General features: G+C 35.3%; 1 pseudogene; it reads left to right on the forward strand.

Moving 5' to 3' along the window:
• Positions 1-1,440: 1,440 nt before the first annotated feature.
• LOC107014995 lies at positions 1,441-18,178 on the forward strand (annotated as a pseudogene).
• Positions 18,179-19,397: the final 1,219 nt, after the last annotated feature.

Genomic DNA, 19,397 nt, shown 5'->3' on the forward strand with positions numbered 1-19,397 from the left:
AATGGGTGGGTAGTGGATTGATTTATAAATTATACTTATAAGTTTAACTATAACAAATAGTTGAGCGCCACGTATTTTAAAAAATATTTAAATAGTTTAAATATAAAACCGTTAAATAAGTGGTCAATTTTGAACCAAAAGGTGGATGACAGGGGTATTTTGGACCCAATAGGTGGGTGGGAATGGTATTTTGGAGCCAATAGGTGGATGGAGGGTAATTTTGTACCATTTCCAATACTTTAAGGGTATTTTAGATCCTTTTCCGTAAAATTTTCCTTCAAAATAAATTTACTCATAAGATAATGAACTCAAATTAGAAGGTTTATCGAAAACAAAGTTTAAATCGACTCTCAAATCATAAAAAAGAAATTTCACATTACATGTAAAAAAAACTTCCAACTCTTAATGTTCATACATGATTCAAACGATAAAATCAGTGATATATCAACGAAAAATCACCAAAAGGGAACTATAATCTTACAAGCACAGTGATGTTTCAAAAAAACTTTAAAATCTCTCCATTTTGAGCTAAAAAACTCCCAAATAAACATAAAATGTCCAAATTTGACAATACATTTTTGTTTTTCTGAATACCAAGCATTTTTCGTGAGTGTGAACCAACGAACCGACCTAGACTCTCTCAAAAGCAATCATATCCCTCTAAATGTGATGAATAATGTGACATGGTCCATTAACTCTTCTTCGTGAGCGCTCTGAAAAATTCTTCTACGCAAATATGACCAAAGCTTCACAAATACGAAGTACGATTTGATCTGCACAAAAAAAAATCAACAATTTTAGATACAAGTAAATTAGCACAATAAATATCCAAATTCGTTTGAGACCTCTTGAATATGAATTAATGTGCAACTCGATGATAAAACACATTCCGGGCATGTTTGAATCATCAAATTACCATTCGAAAATTATTTTACAAAAATGTTAACGTGGTCCACTCTAAACTTATAAAAAGACTAGAATAATGCTAAAGGGTCCAAATCTTCCCCGAACCTCTTGGAAATCGTGTGAATTTTTTATACGAGTCATAAGTTATAATTCAAACCTAGCGAAATCATCAAAACTAGAATTTGACCTCATTAATTTCAAATAGTTATTTTGATCTAACTTTTAAAACGAAAAGAACTAACCTAAAATATATTCAATCATCACAAATATCATATCATCCTTCCTCTCAAGTTATAAAACGTTATACAATTTTTAAACATCCAACTAAGGGATTGAAAAATTATTTTTAAAACTTGTATTATGAATTAATCTGACCGAAATATAGATCTAAATTATGATGGACTAAAATAAACTAACTAATAAATAAGCATATCAATAATTAAATCAAATATAAGCGAATGTACGAGTCGTATTTTGCTACTTTTGATGCTTCTAGAATAATAATAATAATCAAATACTAATAAAAATATTGAAAATTTTGAACACGTGTAGAGTGTGAGTTATTAGTTTTCTGACCAAATAAATGCCAAAACGCCTACATTTCCGAAGCCCTATATTCACTTTTCTGTCAGAACTCCTCCACTCTTCCCCCCTTAACGGCGATACTCTCACTCTTCTCGGAATCTCCGGCGACCCAACAATGGACGGCGGCCAACGGAGAATGTCCATAGACAATGAGAAGGTTCAGGTTCTCTCTTTCCCTCTTCCCTCCTCTTATGTTTTTACCTTGCTTGTTTAGTGAATTAACTGAGTTTTGTACTCAATTGAAATTCTTATTCTGTCAATTGAGTTTTAGGATAAGTGATATAAACCATAGAAACACTTATGAATGCTAATGGGAACCGATTAAGCCTTCATGCAGCTGTTCTGATGATATTCTTTGTCAACTTCGATGCTCATTTGACTGTTAGTTTAAGGTATCAGGGAATTTAGGGTTCTAGTTAGAGATTTATATGATAATCAACTGTATATACATATACATCATGATTACGTAGGAAGGAGTATGTTAGGATCTAGTGGAAATGGAAATTTTACAAAGCAAGAGCGGTGAGGTGAAACTGTGTTATGCTTTTCCTTTAAAGAAAAGATCTCTAATAAGATCCACCACCAGTTCCTTTATCGCCCGGCTTTATCGATCCTCAAGCCTTTTCAATATTTAGCTTCTCTTTCCTTTTTAGAGCAAGTGATCTTTTTCTTTTCATGCACTGAAAATTAAAATGAGTTAAAATATCCTTGTGTGAGGATCCAGGGTCTGGGAAGCCTCAGGAAGAAGTAAAGCTGATGACTTCACTAGGTAGGGATGGCAACTGGGTGGAGCGGGTTTTGTCTAATGCAGGGTGGGGTTGGTTTGACTTTATGTGGGGTAGGCCGGGACGGGGCGTTTGGAACTCTTTTGAAAAGAAATAATGCAGGTGCCAGGCAGGTTGCGGGTTCTTTCTCTTAATACCATCCCTGTAAACATAGCTTCATTTTCCTTGAATAAACATAATATGTTATATGATAGTTGAAACTAATTAAAAATGAAATATAAAATCAAAATTGATTTGAAGTCCATACATAGGTTAAGTGCTCAAATTCAAAATATTTGATACACTTCTAATATTCATAGAATGGTACTAGTTAATAGTTAGTTTGAGACAGGTTCACAACTCTTAATATTTAAAAATCACAATAAACATACTCATATAAATAGAAAAAAATTATTTTCTTAATTCGATTAATTTGACATATTTTCTCGTACTGCAAAAATATTTTTATAGTTTCATTGTACACTGTAACAAAATGATTAGCAAAAAGAGAAACAAAGAAGAACAGAATAGGATACAAATTAAATGTTTCTGAAACTAGGAACGATAAAGAGAGAAAACTATTGCTTGATTTAGTGTTTAATTCGATGGTTCATGCCTCAAATAATCTCAGAAAGATCTAGAAGATAGAATAACCTCACATAATACTGTCACAAAATGCTCACAAAGAGGTTTATCTTGGGCTCCTTTTTGGCATTCCAAATCCTCTGAACTTCTCATCCTTGTGTAAGGCGTTGAAGGCTCTTGACATGCATTTAGCAGCTATGATAAATAAAGTTGCTTCACTTCCCTAGTAGATTTAAAGTAACCCTGTGGCTTACCATTCATTAGAATAAAATACCTATTGTTAGAGATTTTTCTGTATACCACGTCAATTAGCAAATCTCCAAAACCCATTTTTAGGTTCCTTGTAAATTTTGCTATAGGATTAAAGATCTTCTTGGTACTCTCCACAACTCTCCACACTTGTAATTAGGAACCTGTAACTTGTTGTGGAGGTTCTTATTTTTGTTTTGGAATAGAATACAAGTTGTTACCTTTGAAAAAAAAAAACAGAAAAAAAACCCATAAAACTCAATCATATGCTTTGTCATGTCCAGTGTATCACTGCTGGGTTACCCTTTATCTTAATATCATGCACAATTTCTTGTACTAATAATATATTCTCAACTATGCTTCTTCCTTCCATAAAACCTGCTTGCTGGAGAGATGATTGTTGGCAGTAGGTATACCAGTCTTTCACGTATGGTCTTGGAGAAAATCTTTCATGTGAGTGAGGTTGCTCAAACTGATCTGAAAAGGTCACAATATCCATTCTGGGCAATAACACCAGATTTATGCATGTGACAGTGACATGTCCCGGTAATTTATGTCTCAGAAGAAAAAATGCATCGATGTGAGCACATGTGTTTCAATTATGTCCGAACAGTATCGGTAGAGCTTGCAGTGAAACCATGTGGACCACCTGAACTATCTACATTTAGACTTAAAACAACTCTTCACATCTTCTATCTCTGGAATTTCATGAATCTAATTATTCAGTTCTGCATTAATCAGTTGAGGTATATGATTCAGTATCATCTCAAAGTTTGTTGGAATGTGATCCTCAACAATTGATCTGTGTAAAATGTTATAGCCTCCTGCACGATATCCTCCTCCTTATCCAGCAAGTTCTCATTAGGATCTTTAATCTTCTTGAGTAGTAGTTTATTTCTCTTATCAGTTACATGAGAATGAAAGAACTGGTTGTTCCTATTCACCATTTTGAAACCACTGCATTCCAGCTTTTTGCTTTCAAAACTTTTCCACCATATCATAGAATTTTATCAGTTCAGCTTGTACATTTTTGTAGCCTCTTCCTGTTTCCATGGGTAGGATTTTGTTCAAATTCCAGCTCATGACCTGAACTACTACTTCTAAAGTTTGCTATCTGTTTGAGTGTGTCACCATATGAGTTGCTACTCCTTTTAGACAATGCCTTGCAGACCTTCTTCAAATTATTATGTACAATAACCATACGGTCTGGACTAAAGTTCCCTGACCAATTCTGTCTGACTACCTCTCAGAATGTCTCATGTTCCACCCAAAAATTATAATCTGAAAGATTCTTAATTACTCTACTATCCTCTTTGTAATGCGTTAAGAGAGGTGCATGAACTACGAGACTCAGTTGATGGTAGCTTCACTAAAGTAAAATATTCTTCTGGACTCTTGCTGATCTTTTGATTGTTGAAGTTCTTTAGTATCATCTTCCTATACAGTAGATTTTTGCACTGACTTGCTATGAAGTCAATTTTGTGTTCATTTCCCATCCTAACATTTAGCTTGATATGATTGATATCCTAATAGATACTTTCTCTTGCTAGCCAACAATGTCAACGTTTAGATAGCCAACCAACAGAGCTACTAAAATTTCGCAGGTACAGTGTCTGTATGTTTTTATAACTCAGGGATAATTTTAGTAATCCCTGCAGTTGATTAATTTTATTGATCCCTGCAGTTGATGTCTTTATAAAGGCAAACAGACGCCACACACTTCAGGAACTCCTTTATAATTTTGGAGGAAAACCAGGAGATACCAATCAGTATCAGACGATTGATTGCTATTTGTTGAGAATCATCTTAAATCTCCCCCTGGACTTTAGTATACCTATTACATACATGATCTTCGCTTTTGTAGATGAAAAGTCAGCATGTTACTTCCTGAGCCTGATTGCATCAAACTGTCTTATCTTTAAAATTAATGTGGAGCTTCTTTTTCCTATAATTCATCACATCGAGTTCCTCAATGGATGTGTTTAATATTACTCTCTTCTTATCATTTGCTTCCTTTGCTAGTATCAGTTCTATCTCTTTATCTTATTCTTCTTACGTTTATATTTTCTTTCATTTAGACTGATGGAAATGTTAGAGACCCCTTGGAAGATGAACTACGAGGTCAATGGCACTAATTTAGCAGAAATTGAAGGTGGAGAGGTGGCAACCACAAACTTACTGTCCTGCAATGGTCCAGAGTTTGTAATGCAACTTAGCTTTCACGTAAAGGATAGCAGTGGTTTGAAAGTATGTTCAGGTAACATGTGCATCATTTGTCACCACAAACACCTGCCAAGTGTTTTTCTCAAATCCTGTTATCGTAGTCTATGCATTATATAGTCTGAGATCAATTTTCTCAGGAACAAAATCCTCCTTCGAGGCACATGCTCGCCTGAGGTGTGTTTATTTTCCGGTGGTGCAGATAAAACTATATTGTATAGTTCTGTTATGTGTCATTGAACCTTGAAATTTCTTTTTGATGTCGTACTACACTTATAAGAAAAAGAAGAGTCTGCTCTTGAAACATTTCGAAGGATGTTGCATGCTTTTAATTGCAGGGTAAAGAGTGTATTGAGGTGATATTGGAAAAGCTAGAGGCAGATGGGTATCGAATTACCGAGAATTTTGAAACTTTCAGCCATGTTTCTGTCCGTCGGTTGGGTCGTCTACTTCCAGATGCTCGTTAGGTAAGATCAGAATCTTTCTGTTATTCATAGTTTACAAATTATAATTAACCAGTCTTGTATTCCATCACTACAGTCTGCCAAAGAATACCTTAATGATAATATATCTCCAAACTTTGAAAGAAAGAACATGCGTGCCTGTAATTTACGTGTATATTGATATTCTATATGAACTACTCGCCTTTGTCTTGTTGCCCAATCTTTAGCTTTTTCTCCTTATTTTTATTATGCCCCCAAGCTTAAAAAATGTCAACTATATTTTCTGCTTTGTTTCTTTCAGTCTTGGCTTCCTTTTATGGAACCAAAGCTAAGAAAAAGTGATAGGGCTGAAGTCCTGAAGAGATGCTGCTTTAGAGTAAAATGCTTCATAGGTATAAAACCATTTGTACAAAACAAGTGCTCTCTTATTAATGAATATGCAATTGCTTTGTCATTTTTCCAAGCATCACTGAGCAATATTCTGCTTGTAGAGACCGATGCTGGTTTCAACCGAACACTGTCAAAGGTACAAGACAACTTTCTTAAATGCATTCTGACGACTTGACCGAGGATTTAATTGCACGTCAGCACGTGTACATATAGAAACACATTTCTCGGAATGCAAAATGAGAATTTTTATACACATGTCGATGTATCAAGGCAGGAACTAACTATGTGGAAATTCTAAATATGCAAGTAATATAGTTCCTTAGGAAGTCAAAAAATTTCTAATGCCAATCATCTTTGGTCTGATTTTTTTTACACCACCAAAAATTTAAAGTTCATACTCAGCGACGTGCATTTGGTATTGTCCTGCTGCCAACAGTCTTTCTTCGGAATTATCTGAACGGGTCGATCCTCCGATCCCGTTTGTTTTAGCAACTTTCTCGTTCACCTACGTCTACATATCTAGGACAACCTTGCGGACAACCATAGGTATTTTTTAATCTCATGAAATCTTCTGTATGTATTTTCCCAGACTGACTTAGCACATCACCATCTTTTCACCATTGCATTAAGGAACTTTGGCAACAAGCCTTCAAATAAAGTGAATGGTCATGACTTATGGTTTGCTGTGCACTGTTGAAATGATATCCCACAACTATATATGCAATGAGGTCATCTCTGTTGCTCTTATTATGTGTGTGTGTCTCTCTCTCTCTACATATCTATCTTTTCTGAAGAATTAATGTCATCTTTTGAGTGCTTATCTGTTGATAATACAGTATGGGAGAACCAAATTTTGAAACACCAAGAGAAAACCACACCATCATCAATTGATATATTGGACGCCGAGCAATGTCTGGAATTGGACATTGAGGGGTTTAGTTAACAAAGCAGCTTGCTTCTTCTAACCACTTGTTTAATAGTACTCCTGTATATAAGAAAGCTAATACAATGTCCCACTGAACAAAACGTCCTTTATTGCCCCCAGCATAATCCACAGTTGTCCAATCCATCTAAGAGTCACCCACTATAACCTTGAATATCATACTCTGTAGATTCGTTTACTACATCCACTTAATTGGGATCCAAGTCAGATAATGTAGTCATTTCACTTATCAAAATGAACGTGAACAGGCCTACAGGGTTTCAACTAATTCAGCCTGGTAGAAATTGTTGTGTGTGTGTATCAAGTGGAACATATTTCTCCATTTCGTTCCAAGTTTTCTGTGCTTAATACTTTGAATATCTTCGAATTGATCAGATTTCAGCTGTGTATAATCTTAGATTGTACCACATTAATATGTTTTTATTGAATAGCTTCATTTGGTTGCAATTGCAGGCGCTACCTCAGGATGTTGATGCTGGACATGAACCTCCAGAGGAGATTACTGCAGTTGTTTGTCCAGCTTCTTTTACTTCTGCTACTGTATCCAAAAATTTGGATCAGAAATACATCATGAAAGAAAATTTTGCGATGACTCTAGAGATCAAATTTAAAGCAGATGAGAATGTGAAAGAACAACATATTTACTCTGGGCAATTGAATCCTTCATCGCTTGAAGGATTTCATGGTCTATATATGTTCCCCTGAAGAAGAAGTCACCAAAACCTTTTCAGACAGCAGGCATTTATCTATTTCGATTTTCTCTTGTAAGTTATATGATCTGCAGATCTCCATTTAATATATACGGAATAATGTATTTCACTTGATTTTCCTTGCGGTTGGATCTCTTCTTTTCAGATAGAAAGTTGTACAATTTCTGTAAAGGAAGTGCGCGTGAAAGCATTGTCTGAGCCTAATAGTTGGGAACTTGTAAGTGATGGGAAGAGTACACACGGTGTAAGGTGGGGCTCTCAAGTCTAAAGTAACTTCTTATATAAGTTGTGCAAAATGAAAAGATTTCCATCGCCGAGTCATAAGATTGTTATATATACTTGGGATACTTTTGATGTTCTGTATTACAATTCTTAAGCTTGAAATTATAAGGAGATATCAGAAGGAACGAGAAAGTAATTAGTCACCTGCATTAACTCAACAAAATGTGACTGACTTTTTCATTCACCTGTTTATATGTAAGTCTTGCTCATTCTTGTCAAAGTTATGTTTGATTTTGTCCAAATGTGTATATTTGGCAGGGTTGGTTCTTGTTTTCCAGAGGTTTTCAGTGTTGCATGCCGTGATAGATTCTGCAATCGTATACCATTCAAGCCGCAGACAGAGATAGAGATGAAGTTAAATTCAGGCGGCAGAGCTATTTCATCCGAATGCAATTATGACCAATATATTACAGAATGCAGTTATGACCAATATATTACACATGACAAATATACCATGAAATTTAAGGTGAGTTTGTATTTTCCTGTTTCTTGTCCTCTTCAATACACCTAGCAAATCTTCTTGAATAAATAACTGTGCAAAAATTAAAAAACTTTTGTGCGTCTATGTGCACACAAAAAAGTATACAAGTTACATAGCGCAATAGATGGTCCAGCTAGAGTAACTCCTATTTGGCTCAGACCTCTTTGAAAATATCTACTTTTTCTAATTTTAGCTAAGCCCCAAAAATAAATGTATAAAGGAACCATACCAAACCCAATAAACCTTGATTGGTCTTAAACCAGTTATATTGTGATAGGTCAGAAATACATTATCGAGCAATGGTTGTAGCAACTCGTGAGCTAGTTTGGATTAGAGCACTAAAACTTTGAAAAATCGATATATCCCTGGTGAGAAAGGAAGTGGTCGATTTTATGACAGACCGTTGCATTAAATAAAAAGCATTTCACGGTTTTTACCCACCCCGCTCTTTCTTTGTAAAATTTTCATTTCCACTAAATCCTAACATCCTACTTCCTCCCTAATCATGATATATATTGATACAGTTGGATATCATAAAAATCTTTAACTAAGACCTTACACTCTCTGATACCATAAACTAGTAGCCAAAGGAACATCGAAATTGACGAAGAATTGTATCAGAGCACATGCATGACGGCTTTATCGGTGCCCATTAACAATAATTAAATATTTTTTTATGTTTATATCTGTTATCCTGGAACTCTAGTGACAGAATGAGCATCTTCAATTGAGTAGAAAAGTCATTTAATTCACTAAATAATTGAAGGTAAAACAGAGGGAATAAAAGAGGGAAAGGGAGAACCTGCACCTTCTCATTGTCCATTGACATTTTCCGTTTGCCGTCCATCGTTGAATCGCCGGAGATTTCTAGAAAAGTGAGACTGGCGCCTTTGAGGGGAAGAATAGAAAACAACAGTTTTGACAGCAAAGTGAATATAAAAAGAATTAAATGGGTCATACTTTGCTATTTTTTTAACCTCCAGACTTGAATAAAGGAAAAATAAAAAGAATTGATTATTCGATTATTTTACTAATCAAATTGGTCAAATTATTAGTTTACTACTCAAAATGACTATTCGATTATTGAATGAATCAAATTTAGCCCAACTACTAGTTCATTATCATAATATATAATAACCTTATTTTCTCCCCCCGTTCCTCTTTCACATGATTTCTTTAATTCTTTCGAATTTGTATCTTTTTACATCTTGTAAAAAATTCCACGGATCATCTAGGTGGCTATAAAGAATTTGTCAATAAATTAATCCATAGAACTCAACTCTTGTTGTGCAGTACAGAACAGGTAAAAACAATGATAGTTTTACTTATTTAGTGATAGCTAGCTTCTTGAAATAATGAATGTCTATCAATGAAATATACACAAATTACTAATTAGCATGAAAATATTTCGACAAAATTTTGCCAAATCATGATTTAATACTTTTCATATCTTGCATAATTAACAAAAAAAAATCATGAGTTGGATTTGCCGCAAAAATGAATGACATATTAAACGAATCAATACATTGAGAGGTTGAGATGGAATAAAAATCAATGTACAATATATACTTTATTGTATAATATCTAATATATAGTTATACATCACTTATACGCGAGTCTATATTATTTGTCCAATATATTATATATACATACAATTATTTTATTGAAAACAATTTTTGTTACCTGTATCACTAAATTTAAAGTATTTTCATGTGAATAAATACTTGACTATACTTTTAGTGTAGATAAAATTACTTTTATATTATATTTATTGTTTTTTAGCAAAAACATTGAAAAAATTGTACACTTGTCAAGTGTGAGTTACTTGAGAATTGAGATTCTATGCACCAAACAAATGCCAAAACGCCTTCACACCAAAAAACCCTATATTCACTTTGATATCAAAATTGTTCTTCCCCACTCTTCCCCTCAACGGCGCCGTCTCGCTCTTCTCGAAATCTCCGGTAATTCAACGATGGAAGACGAACAACAAAAAATGTCCATAGACAATGAGAAGGTGCAGGTTCTCCTTTCTCTCTTTTGCCCCCTCTGTTTTACCTTCAATTGTTTAGTCAACTGAATGACTTTTCTGCTAAATTGAAATTGCTCGTTCTTTCAATCAAGTTTCAGGATAAGATATATAAATCATAAAAATACTTTAATTAATGCTAATGGACATCGATAAAGAAGTGCAGGTTCTCTGATAGAATTCTTCGTCAATTAGATGTCCTTTAGCTGTTAGTTTATGGTATCTGAGAATCTAGGGTTTTAGTTAGAGATTTTTATGATATCCAACTGTATCAATATATACCATGACTAGGTAGGAAGGAGGATGTTAGGATCTAGTAAAAATGGAAATTTTACAAAGCAAAAACGGGTGGGTGAGGTGAAACCGTGAAATGCTTTTTCTTTAACAGAAAGGTTTGTTATAAAATCCTCAAGTTCCTTTCTCGCCAAGGGTATATCGACCCTCAAATTCTATTTGATCATTTTAATTCTCTAAACAACTAATTAATTAAAACTAGCTCACAAGTTGCTGCAACCATTGCTCGATATGGTACTCCTCTGTACTTGATTGAGCGACCACACTTTGCATCTTACACTTAAAGGATACCAAAGTACCTCCTACTAAAACACAAATTCCAAACCTGGAACGTCTATCAGAGGGTGATCTTGCCCAATCAACGTCTATATATATGCTTATGGTCACGATCATCAAAGAGTAGTCATATACCTGAAACTCACTTTATATATCACAAAATACGAACAACTGTATCCAATGATTATTAGAGGGGAAGTCATAAACTATCTTGTTGACTCACAAGAAAAGGACAATGACGAATGACAACCATAGATAGAAAAAGGAAGATATATGCTATTTTAAACCGGGATGAGACATTATCATTCTAATCCAACCCAAATATTTGGGTATATCCTTTGGCAAAAGTGAAATTGGAAAACTTATATCAATCGGAAATAGTGCAATTGTCACCAAAAAGTGCTCAAAATTTGGTATAAAATGTATGAATTGTCTCTAAATCACGAGTCAAGTCACCCGAAAACTAGCTGGAACAGGCTCATGAATTGGCGCGTGGTACTATCGCGGTCGCTAGAATCCTGAAAGTTCTACTATTACTTTTTGATTGGTAAAAGATAAGTGTATTGATACTTGATGCTATAGAACTGTACAATTAGCAAGCTTACAAGAAAGTCATACTATTATTTCATTTTTCACTTTATATTTATGTTGCCCGTGCCCTTCAAACGAGGGTGCACTTGTGAGTAGTTTTTCTTTCCAAACACAATAATATCAATCCCTGCGGCTCCCCTTTACAAATTTTTTGGCTTGTTCGCTATCTCTAATTGCTGCATTTATTGCTATGTATACTGTCACTAAGCTTGAGTGCGTTTATCGACAGAAACTTGGAGATGATATTTGCAGATATGGCCTATGCATCAGACAATGTGATGCAAACGTGGCATCACTCAATATTAAGCAATCAAATATTGAACTTGAGATGTCCAACTTGGGAGGTATTAATTCAGCTGATTCTGTCATGCTACTGTGTTGCTGCAATGGTTTGGCTTTATGTAGTCCGAAATTTTTTAATTGACACATGAAATCAAAAAACAATGTTATGTGCATCATGTAACCATCTCTTAACTTATTATCTCTTCTTTATGTTTAACATTTTGCAAATTCCAGGGACGCATGCAAAAGGCAGTGGTGCTATTTGCGGATATTAAACCTTGTACCTTCAAACCTAAAGATTACTATTTGCGGAGATTCCATATCTGTTATATGTTCTGATATATTTGCTTGCTTTCAGTTTCTCTACAAATTAATATGGTGCAACTCTTGCAAGTTTCTGTTACTTCAGTTTGGATGATTTAAATGTATTCCTGATGACATTTCTTTTCTGTTCCTTATGTCTCTGGAGTTCTCCCCGAACTTCTCCTTACTTTCTGCTCCTGGTGCTATAACCAGTCTTGCAATTTAACAATCTGTTAAATTGAAAGAGATCATGTGGTTACTTGTTGAAGAGTGATACCTAATTAGCAACAGACATTAAATGCATCTTAGAAATTGTAACATGAAAATGGTCATGGATGCAGCTTGTATTGGTCTTGATTCTTTTCACGACTTGGTCTATGATAAAGACATGATTATGGAGAAGATAGAAGGAAAGGCGGACAGTGCAGCTGCTGTTATATACAAGCTTCTCAGATCACCAAAACCTGAACAGCTTTATCTCGAATATGCTCATGACATACTTGGCATGGTTGCACTTCTTGGAGAGGTTCGGACCCACAAGCTTAGCAGGTTGGTGCTGGTATCCTTTTCTTTAAAATGAAGTATAAGAACTTCCTTGTCTATATGGTTGCAACTGAGTGTGTTTTCTTCCCTTAGCATGCTTTCGACATATCTTGGAGAAGATCAGATGCTTGCTGTAGTATGCAAATCCCGTGCAACTGCCAGAGCTCTTGAAATTAATCAAATGGATGGAAATGTGAATTGCGCCAGTGTTCTTGACATATTAGCAGCTAAGCTTGGAATTTCCATCAAGGGTCTATATGTGGTTATATGCCTTGAGGATATACAGTAAAAACCTTTCTTTCTCTGGTTTACTTCATACTAAATGATATCAATTGTTAGGATTTTTGGTTTCTCGATCCAGTTGACAAATCATGTTTCAACCATGTCTGGTCAGTGCTCTCTGAAAAAAGAAACAATGTGTAAAGTCCTAGCTTTTTTATTTCAGGCCATATAAGCAAGGCGTCAGCAGTGATCCCCAAAGAGAACTTGCTATTCCACAGCCTACTTTATCAAACAGAGAAACTCCCCCAGGCTTTTTGGGCTACGCAGTTAACATGATATTCCTTCCTGAAAAATATTTGCAGTTTAGAACTGCTTCAGGTCATGGTCTCCGAGAGACATTATTTTATCATCTGCTTGGTAAGCTTCAAGTCTACAAGTCTAGTGAGCACCTTTACATGGCAAGTTCCTGCACAGAAGATGGTGCGGTTTCCCTGGATGGTGGAATGATGAGAGGAAATGGAGTTGTATCTGCATCTGTTGGATCTGAGTATGTACTTTCTTTTCCTACTTCTCTACCATTTATGAGTAGATTTTGCATGACATCCTTGGGCCTTGAATGATTAATGTCTGTGTTTATCTTCTTCAGGGATCCATATATTCTATTTCCAGTCATCTGTCTGGAAAGACAGTTACTCCTCTCACCTGAGAAAGTAGAAAGATTGAAGAGAATCGAAGAGTTGAAGCTGGAACAAAATCAACTTCAAGATCGAATACAGGAAGAGCTTAGGAATGAAGCCAAGTACAAGAAGAAGTTGGCCAAAAAGCTCATGGACAAAAAGCAGATTGATGATCAGTTTGAGAATGCACTTGTGAGTAGTTTTTTTCTCTCAAAACTCAATAATATCAATCCCTTTGCGGCTCCCCTTTACCAATTTTTATTTTATATCTACAAAGTTAAGGGACTTAGCTTCAAAGCACTTCCATTAGTTAATGTTGATGCCTGTATTTCAACTAGTAACTGAAATTGTCAAGTTTGTTTTCGATTGCCCTGTAGTTGGTCGCATGTTCTACATTTACTAAAAATGAGGGCTGTTCCATCTATGTATTATATTTCCTGAAGAAACTTTGGTATCCTGTTGTGGAAATCTGAATGTTCAACCTTCATTTGTATTTTCAGAAGGAAAGTATATTTTATGTTCCTCCTTAATGAAACAAAGATAGAAAAAATGGCATGTATGATTTGCGCATTAGTATTACTTGTTCACTGTAGATGTGGTGTGCACTCTAGGACCTTATACTAGACACTTGTTGAACTTTTTCTTAATAAGCAACTCTAACAAACTGATGTTTTTACATTACTTTTCCAGCTACGAATCGTTCCTGAGGCACCGCTTATGCATGATCCATCGCTCAATCAAGGAGGTCAGATTAGTTCCTTTACTTTTGCTGGCAATCGGGACATAATGCAAAATAGAACTGCTGAGGCTGTTAGCTGCCATTCCAAGGTGGTATGATTTTCAAAGATATTTGCCTAGATTATTTTATTTTGTCATTCATATATGCAATGCAATGTACACAATAGTCTTGATGATAGGAAGATATATCTACTAGCGTCCTTTATTTGAGATGATAATAACATAATAATATATTGTGAAATAAATGGATCAATAATCATGACTGCATCATTTAATTACTGCAGAAACTTGAGGATGCAATTAAGGAGACGGGTCTTCAAATTAAACACCATGATGATAACATCAAATTCTTAGAGGGTCAGAAGAACAGGTTGGATGATTCAATTTTGGATTTAGAAGGTATTGTTTCATTCTTTTCAATTTAATTAGGTGTGCTGTAAAATCACCCATTGTAAGATTTCGTGATTACCTGTCGTGCAGAGTATCAGCCATCAACTTGTTTCAATGAGCTTATGGGTTTAATTTTGTGTATTGCCTAATTAAAAGCACACAGTGTAGACTATAGCATTCACTTTTAACTTTTTTCTTTCCCTTTTGTCATATGACTTTTCACTGTTTCTCAATTTTAATGCCTTGTGCTTGTGGGGTATTGTAGCTGCTCTCGCCAAGACTTATTCAGCAAGTGGAACTGATTCTGAAAATAAGGAATCTTCCAATGGGCAGAATGAGGAGGAAACAATTGAACAAATCTTTAGTTTTGATAAATCTGCAGCTGCCATCTGTGTCCAGCTGCAAAAGCGTACTGGAGCTCAGATTACTAATATTCCATTTATGAAGGACATAATAGGAATTGTTGCTTTGCTTGGGAAGGTTGACGACGACAATCTCAGCAGGTTAGTTTCACATAGCATCTAGTAATTGCTGACGTTTTCTACAATAAAATAGACAAAGAAGAAAAAAGAAATGAGCTTTATATGAGTCCACTTTTTATGCTAGTCCCTGTTCAAGAGATTAGGGTATGGAGGTCGCAGATTAGGGTAGAAGGTTAGTTGGTAGTTGAACGTTTTCTCACTTTCTTAGGTCGTACTAAGTACATTATTATTATTATCATTAATAATAATATTCTTATTGCACTTTTCATCCTCTCACTAGGTATGTTTTTGCTATTGTTGTTAAATACTTTTGGACCTTTTCTTTGTACAATTGACCTGGGAATAACCCCTTAGCATGTGGAGACTCTTTTGTGTATGAAAATGAGCATCTCTTTGCTTAAAGCTAGGTCTTGTCATGACGTAGAAGTTAGTATCTGAATAGTTCTTTTCATTTTGAGATTGAAGATGAAAGAAGCATGACGTTAACAATGTTAGAGTGGGTTAAAGTCCCATGTTGGTTGGGGAATGGATGTGCGTTTGCGTATATGATCCTCCCCTCATGAGCTAGATTTTGGGTTTAAGTTTGGCCCAAGTGCCATATCCTTACATGATATCAGTGCGAGGGCAGTCCCTGTTTGGGCTTTCTGTTCATGTTCCATTTGAGCCTTGATGTGAAAGGGGTGTTTGAGTAGGTTAGAGCCCCACATTAGTTGGGGAATGAATGTGCGGTTTGCATATACAAGCTTGGGCAATCTTACCCTCATGAGATATATTTTGGGGTCGAGTGAGGCCCTAGTGCTATATATTTACCAAAAAGTAGGCAGATAATGGAAGTTCACTGTACTAACCAATTTTTGTTTAGAATCACTGTATTATAAATGACATTTGTATCTTAATCTCTGAAATCCAGGGCTCTCTCAGATTATCTTGGGCAAGGAGCCATGTTAGCAGTTGTTTGCAAGACCCGTGATGGAGTTAAAGCACTGGAAACATATGATAGGGAAGGTCGTATAAATAAAAGTTCTGGTTTTCATGGACTTGGAGCTTCAATTGGGAGACCTTTGGATGACCGATATCTCGTAATCTGTCTTGAGGACTTAAGGTTTGTGGTTATGATGATCTCTTCTTGCAAATGCTACTCATATTCTTTAGCACTTCTTTACTCTCTTTTCTTTTTCCTTTTTCAATTATTGTTTTAGACCATACGCTGGTAAATTTATTGTTGATGACCCTCAGAGGAGGCTTGACATAAAGAAGCCAAGATACCTCAATGAGGAAACTCCTTCTGGTTTTCTTGGTTTTGCTGTCAATATGATCAATATCGACACTGCGAACTTATATTGTGTCACAAGCACTGGTTATGGCCTGAGAGAGACCCTCTTCTATAGACTCTTCTCACGTTTGCAAGTATACAAAACAAGGGCAGACATGATGCAGGCACTACCTTGTATAAGTGATGGAGCCATATCATTGGATGGTGGGATCATAAAGAGTGGTGGTATATTTTCCCTAGGCAAAAGGTAAAGAGGTTTATCTTAAATAGTGCGTTTATATTCGTAAATTTTTCTTCCTTCATAGTTCAACTTGTTTGTGAAGATACTTTAAAGAATTGATTGCCTCTTAACTTGTTCATTTTTGAGTATCAAGTAATATACTTAATCTCTAACTGTACACCTGAACTGGGAAGCTGGTGTTATTTTGTGACCATGTTCATTTGTGGAGTTCAGTTGTTCGACCTTTCACGAACTTACTCGATCAAGCTGTATAGAATGGTGCATGAAAGAATGTTCTTCAATTTCTTTCACTATATCTGCAGCGAAGCTTCTGTAAGGTAGCCTTTGTTATATTTGTTTGTAATGCATTTTCATTTCAAAATGATTAACAAACCATTGGCATCTTTGATGAATCATTAATCTAAAGGAAGTAAGAGTCAGCAACACATTATAGAAGTTAATCAGGAAAGATAATCTATAATATAATTTTCTGGGAGAGGAGTCTTGAGGATTTATCACGTTCCGAGTCTACGACACATTTTAGATTCACTGAATGACTTCTGGTAGTTATTTATATCTTATATATTAATCCAATGTCTCGTGGGAGTTGTTTTTAATCCTATTCCTACGCTTATAAATTACATGTATTTGATTTTGTATGTGTATAAATTAGATTTATTTGAATTGACAGCACACTTTATTTTTCTTGTTGATTGTATCATTGAATCATTATCCTCCATACCTTTCCAAGGTAGGGGCATGGATGCGTACACTCCACCCTCCCAGATCCACTTGTGAGATTACACTGGATGTATTGTTGTTTGTTTGTACATCTCTAAATCATTTGGATTCTTTCTTTCTCGTGTTTATTTTTGTAAAGGGAAGTACAGATCAAATTTCCAAAGAGTTGTGGAAGGTCATATCTACCTGAAAGCTATTTTAAAACTGAGATCCGGATGAAGGAGCTGAAGTGGGAAAGGGTAAGATGTGTGGAAGATCTAGAGAGAGAGCAAACATTGCTGACCAATGCTAAGAACAACTTTGAAATAAGGAAAGAAGAGTTTGTCAAGTTTCTTTCACAAAGCTCATCCTATCTTTGAGGGTGTTTAGTTAGACTATGAATGCTTGAGCTCTTTTTACTTGATACTCTTTGTCCGTACATCTTGCTTTAATTGATTGATGATGTCATTTGATAGCTGCAGACTGCACTTGCATTTTATCTTGTTAGGTGAGAACCCTGCATGGATAAGAGATCCTATTTTTTTTCCCCTGGGAACTGTTTAAGCTTGTGCTTGCCTTAGTATGCCAGTTATCAATGTTTTCTTGAGCTGTCTAAAGATCGATGTAGATATAGGAAGTGAGATGCTAAAACAATTTCACGAGAAAGGGATGAAATTGGTTTTTCTAGGATGCAGTAAGACTGTCCTTTTTCAACCGATCCCCTGTATCCTCCAAAAGATCATGTTTACATTAAATAAAGAAGAGACTACCCACCAAATGCAGGCTGGAACGATTTGCCACCAATGTTCTTCTCCATTTCCTTTCGACAGACCAGTTCCTTCTTCTTTGGAGGTGCTAACAAATTCCATATTACCCCATTTACTGCTCCTGACAGCCTCTGAATTGAATGTCGATGGTAGAGAAGCATTTATGAATCACAAGTACAGATCTTCTTTCTTCTGTGGCATCTACATATTTGCTTCCTTGTATTTGGAGTATTCGAGTGGCAATATTTGAATCTTTGGACATTTTTTAGGCTAGACAAATCAGGAGCTTCTGAAGTTCCGCTGAAGCAATTTGTTCCAAGAGGAGACAGAGATAAATTGGAAATTTATTCTAGGTATTAAATAGTCATTTAGTTCTGAAGTTTTTGCCATAATGTTAAATATCCTAGTATATAGTTGAAGAGGAGAAACTTTAATCAGAGCAAAGGTTGGGTTTGTTTTTTGGTTGTATTTTCCTCATTTTGATCCTGGGGCTGTTGCAAATATGATTCAACACATCTTGCACCATATTTGTATATTACCTTTATAAAAAAATATCTTGCACCATATTTGTTGTTCTTAAGAGATGAAGGAAGCCCTGCTCCACAAAGGAAGGGGACTAACTGCACTGATCACCCTCATAGTTTGAATTCCTAAAAAGAGTAGAATAGAAGAGTTTGTCATTTTTTTTAGAAGGTTTAAATAAGCATAGACATAATTAATTTAGGGTGTTCGTTGTCTTTTTTAGTAGAGGTCTACTAGGATACCTACAAGAGATAGACTTTTCATCTATGCTTAGTATTATGAAAAGCAAAAAGCGCAACAAACAGTTAATGTTCTTTAGAGCTTTTCTAAGTAAAAATAAGATGTGGGCTTTAATGAAAAATGACGTAAAGGGTGAAAAAATACAATTATGCATATGTTTAATCCAAGACTAATAATTATTGGGGAAAATATACAAATGGGCCTGTTATTCGTCTTTTTTATTAAAAAAAAAAAGAGGCTAAATTGGACGTTGGAAATATCCTTCTTCTT

The sequence above is a fragment of the Solanum pennellii genome, chromosome 3, assembly GCF_001406875.1.
Source record: "Solanum pennellii chromosome 3, SPENNV200".
In the NCBI taxonomy this organism is placed as follows: domain Eukaryota; kingdom Viridiplantae; phylum Streptophyta; class Magnoliopsida; order Solanales; family Solanaceae; genus Solanum; species Solanum pennellii.